The 5,555-nt window shown below is 50.9% G+C and overlaps 1 pseudogene; it reads right to left on the bottom strand.

Annotated features, from left to right (window-relative positions):
• Positions 1-402: 402 nt before the first annotated feature.
• On the bottom strand, positions 403-5,347 carry LOC119271986 (annotated as a pseudogene).
• Positions 5,348-5,555: the final 208 nt, after the last annotated feature.

Genomic DNA, 5,555 nt, shown 5'->3' with positions numbered 1-5,555 from the left:
ACCTTGTACATACTATTCGACACAAACTCATTAGTATTGAAAAAGGCACGACAGCGACACACGATTGGTCTAGCTTGCGGGAGGCTCTACCACAAACGCTTTCGGAATATTCGGACACTGTGTCGTGGAGGATCACCCCGACGACGGAGTTCTCGGTGAGCTCGGCATACCATGCTCTGTGCCAGGCACCAGCCACACCTTGGTTAGCTCCAATGTGGAAAGCCCCCGCCCCCCTGAAGATTAAGATGTTTGGCAGCTACTATGAAATCGCCTCCCCTCGGGGATAGAGGTTCTTAAGCGACACGGCCCCGGGAACGGCCTGTGCCCCCTTTGCACGGTACCGGAGACGGAGACACATATCCTCTTCGCTTGTACTGCTGCAAGGGTGATTTGGACGTTCGTTTACGAGGCGCTGGGACCCGAATGAGAGGCCCTGGACCTTGCGGACTTCCTTCAACATAGGGCTACCCATCTGCCGCAACATTGCCGCCTTTTCTGGCTAGTTTTTGCGGCGATGACATGGACACTTTGGACGACTCGTAATAAGATGGTGATTGAGAAGGTCTTCTCGGCAAAGGCATATGACTCCTTCAAATTCCTTGCTTTTATGCAGCACTGGCACCCGCTCTCGAGGCAGTGTGACCGTACCCGCCTCGGCCACATGATGGATGCGCTTCTGGCTACAGCCCGTCGGCTCTCAGCATCGTAGTGTCGCTTCACGACTGCCACTAGGTTACCTTTTTCATATTATTTTTTTATGTTTTCTTGGACATTGTTGTGTTGTGGCCCCAACCGTTGGTTTGTAACTTGGGATTTGCTTGACTGTTGTATGAAACTTTGCTTTATTTATAAAGTGAGACGAAAGCCTGTTTTGAGGAAGTGACATACGATCAAAAACCTATTTCGAGGAAGTGACACACGATCAAAGAAGGGGGAGCTCAAAGGGGAAGAGGGAATTGATACCGTTTTTCTTATTGTGGGGACATGTTACGAGGTTGAAGCTCTCACAGCTAAACAGAAACTCGGATACATCACAATGACATTCCCAGAAATCTTATCTAGCTGCGGGGCCACTCACCAGATCTAGCACCCTCCCACTCTGCGTACTCTGGCTTGCAATGTCACTGTTTTCCCCATACCCGTCGCCACTTCCGGCATACGAACCGTGCACCCTCTCGCAGCCTTCTTCCAGCTCCAAGCTCTCCTTGAGCTGGACGACGACGTCGGCCATGGCGGGCCTCTGGCTGGCCGCCTGCTCCGTGCACCTCGGGGCCAGGTCGGCGACCTTCCAGACGGAGTTGAGGTCGTACCGCCCCGCATGTTGTCGTCCACGACGCTCTCGATGTCGCCCTTGGCGAGCCTCTGCCGCGCCCACTGCACGATGTGCACGCTCTCCGGGAGGATCGGGGGCTGGCCCGTGACCACCTCCAGCAGCACGATCCCGAAGCTGTACACGTCGCTCTTCTCGCTGAGCTGGAACGAAGTGTAGTACCTGCAGAGTACGTGTTGGAGTCTCAGAGAGCACTTTTTACTACCACTTCGGTTTGCTTCTCTGTGGTTTTGGTTAGTGGAGAAGAACGTACTCGGGGTCGAGATATCCGGGGGTTCCCACTACTCGCGTGGAGACATGGGACTGGAGGTCGTTGTTGAAGGCCTTGGACAGGCCGAAGTCGGCGATCTTGGCCTCCAGGTTGCTCCCGTTCAGGAGTATGTTGGCCGCCTTCACGTCCCTGTGGATCAGCGGCGGCGTGCACGCCTTGTGCAGGTACTCAAGGCCTGCACATCAGAAAAAGAACATTCAGTCAAGTTGGTTTCTGACAGAAAAGAGAAGCAGGTGTGCTGAAATAAATTATGTCTGGTAGTAGCTTGGAAACCTTGGGCAGAGTCGAGCGAGATCCTTAATCTTTGGCGCCATGTTAAAGGTACAGAGTTGGGGGATTTTTCTGAAAGATGCAAGTAATCAGCAGGGATTTCAGGGATAAGAGTACAAGCTAGTAATTGATTTCTTCCTACTACCTCTTAGCTTCTCTTGTAAAGTTCCTTCAGACATGTACTCGTACACAAGAGCTGAGTGCTGCCCATCCTTGCAGTGGCCAACCAGATTCACCAAGTTCCTGTGATGAACTCTTATCAGATGCAGAGCCTGAAATGCAATTCAGAGTAGTTCTGTCAGTCAGTGACCAAGTGCATTTTATTTTGCAGCACATCCGTATATGGTTTGACGAAACTGAGAAATTCTTGTTATTAAAGTATTTGGATTTGATTAATTCTGCGCACACGATGGAAGAGAAAAAACACGCATAGGAATGAGGGGAAAGGAGCAGGAAGAAACCTAACCTCTGCCAAGAACTCATTAACCCCTTGAGATGACGATTCTGAGCGCGTTTTGACTGCAACCGGGGTTCCATCTTCCAAGTAGCCAAGATAGACTACTCCGAACCCACCTTTGCCAATGGACTTCTCGAAGCTATTTGTGATAGTCTTTAGCTCTTTGTAACTGAACTGGCGGGTATCGAATTGCAATGAGACAGCGTCTCCATTGTCTTCTTTTGATTTACTTCCATTCAGCGGTCTGACAGAAAGATCTGCATAGGCACTGCTTTATTAGCAACCAAGAACACGACACACTATATTTTTCCTGAACAATAATTAGACAACTAGTACTTGGTTTCTAGTCAACAGAAATCACCATTTTCAGTTCTTCTTCTGCGAAGGCAGAGTGTAAGAGTTACCACCACAACCACCAGTACAGAAAGTACAACGGCAGCCACAGCGAGATTTACGGCAGAAATCTTGGTAGGTTTTTTTTCTTTGTGGCTGGTCATTGTTGATGCTGCTTATGTTCGCTTCAATTCTAACATCACCAAAAATAAGGATCACAAATCATAGTGAATACTGAATAGTGTTACAGGATATGTTGGGTACAGGAATGTTCCACTGTTTTTTTTCTGATATTCAGACACTGTTGTTAAAACCCTATTAAAAATGTTCAGATTTTTGATCCTTTGTTTGCTTTGCACAATAGGATTGTAAATGGTGACAATGAGCAGGTCCGTGATTATATATATTTTTTCTTCTGAACTATATATATAGGAAGATAATACTACCTTAATGAAAGTGCACCTTCTTGCGACCTTTTTAGAAGACTTTCTTGAACTGATCCATTGAACTTGTTGCCGGTCAAATCTCTGAGGGGAAACAGGGGACGGGATTAATGTTGGGCGAGTGTAACAGTGACAATGTTTCATCAAAGTAGTACAAATCTCATGGTCATTGATCTTACAGGACAGCAAGCGACGGTAGTTGTGCAAGAAATTCAGGAATGTTCCCTGTCAAACTGTTGTGAGATAAATCCCTGAAAAATCAACAAATCTTCCAACTATTACCACTGAATGTGCAGCACAAAAATACTGACGGGGAACTAGAGTAGTAAAATAGATGATGCATATTTACAGGTTCTGAAGAGCAGTGAGATTGCTTAAAAGAGTGGTGATTTCTCCAGCCAACCCATTGGAGGACAAGTTTCTGCAAGAAAAGGCATCCCCAAAGGTTAAACATTTTTCAGTTATCTCACTATGTTACACAGTACTACTCCCTCCGTTTCAAATTACTCGTTGTAGAAATGGATGTATCTAGAACTAAAATACATCTAGATACATCCATACCTGCGACAAGTAATTTGGAACGGAGGGAGTATTACGCAGTATTTAGGGGTGAATTCTTCTCCTGGTTCGGTTCAAAAAGCATTTAGGACTGGATTTGCATCTTGCAGGTGCAGGAACTCACAGTGAGGTGATTCTTGGTGCGCTAGAGATTGCATAGTTGCAACCTACACCGTCCCACAAATATATCTTGGGGCCACACGGATCACCCATCCAGTTCCTCTTGATCTCATACTTGGCCTTGATGGCCATAATGGCACTCACTAGATCCCCCAAATCAATTAATAGAAACAACAAAATGTCAGCTTCCTTTTTTTTTGTGAATATGTCAGCTTCCTTTCAGTAACCATCACTGTGCATGACGAAATTCAGTTCAGAGACACCAATTTGCATGTATGAGGTCAGAGACCATACCATCTCCTCCATGAGTTGCACGCTCTGCAGTAGGCACCATGACATAGATCTCCAGCGCATTGAGCAATGGCGGCAGCGTCGAGTTGGCGGTCGGTTCGATCCTGAAGCTGTACTCCGTACTCCCTGCCACCATCCCGAACATTGAGCTGGAGTAACGGAACTCCGGGGAGAAGGGCTTGCTGTACCACAGACCGTTGTTGAGGTAGACCTCGCAGATCCTCGCCTCGCTGCCGTTGAGCCGCCGGAGCTCGGCCATGTGAAGCACGGCGAAGTAGTCCAGCTCCTTGTTGGACTCGTACGCGCCCCAGTAGAACCGCAGGCTGAAGCCGTCGTCCACGGTGGCGGCCGTCTGCATCACCGCCGACGGCACCTCGAACTGGTCCCCGGCGACGTAGCGCACCGTGCCCGTCGTGTTGGCCGGGTTCCATGACCGCAGGTTCGCTAGCACCTTCCAGACGCGGTCGTGGGGGTCCGACGGGTACCTCACGATCGGCTTCTCGTCGTCGGGGCCGAGGTTGTACCGGCCGTGGACGGCCATGGAGAGGGAGGCATTCGCCACGACGGGGTATAGCGTGTCCGGGAGCGGGCGCAGCTCGAGGCCGGAGATGAAGGGCGTGCCGAGCCCCTTCTTGCCGACGAGGCAGACCTGGACGTAGTCGTCGGGCACGACGGCGATGATCTCCGCCTGGAAGGTGTCGGAGACGCTGGAGACGTTCACCGTCTGCCAGAAGTTGACGCCGAGGTGGAGGTCGAACACGGCGAGGCCGCCGGGGCCCAGCCCGTCGTAGTTCCCGTGCAGGAAGGTGGCGCGGACCAGGTACTTGGTGCCCGGCGTCAGGGAGCGCACGGTGTAGCAGTTCCGGGCGCCGGTGGGGAAGCTCCGGAGGTCGTTGTAGAGCCTCGGCAGCTTCAGGTCGATCATGCCGGCGTGCTCGGCGGAGATGTTGTGGCTGACGCCCGCGTCCACGAACTGCGCGTCGGGGACGTACGGCAGCCAGGTGACGACGTCGACGTAGCCGGCGCTCGGAGGGCTGCCGCAGTCGATGCTGATGAAACCTGGAGCCAAGCAGATCGACGGTGGCACCGCACGAGTGGGCAAGGTTTACTACTAGTTCGTCCAGAATCGAACTCCGGGGAGAAATGTGTGTGATTGCGGGCAGCTTACCGCGAGTGTTAGCTTGAGCGCGAGCATAGAGCACGACATGGGCGACGCAGATGGAGATGAGCGAGAAGACGGCGGCCGTCGTCCGCACGGAGCCGTGGCGCGACATGGCAGGCTAGCTGATGAAGTGATGATGACCTCCAGCTCCAGGTGCCTCCGTGATCTTGGAAAGAGAATATCAATGGATTAAAGGTAATGCACTGATTTATTTTGGGTTAATGCACGTCTTTGCGAATGTATTTTATTCAGGCCTATTTCGATCAATCGCGACGAACAGGGTGCCACGTTGTGGGCATTCAAATCAGTGCGTATTGGTC

Source organism: Triticum dicoccoides, chromosome 3A (genome assembly GCF_002162155.2).
Source record: "Triticum dicoccoides isolate Atlit2015 ecotype Zavitan chromosome 3A, WEW_v2.0, whole genome shotgun sequence".
Classification (NCBI taxonomy): domain Eukaryota; kingdom Viridiplantae; phylum Streptophyta; class Magnoliopsida; order Poales; family Poaceae; genus Triticum; species Triticum dicoccoides.
Note: the sequence above shows the minus strand (reverse complement) of the source record. Positions and strands in the feature narration are given on the sequence as shown.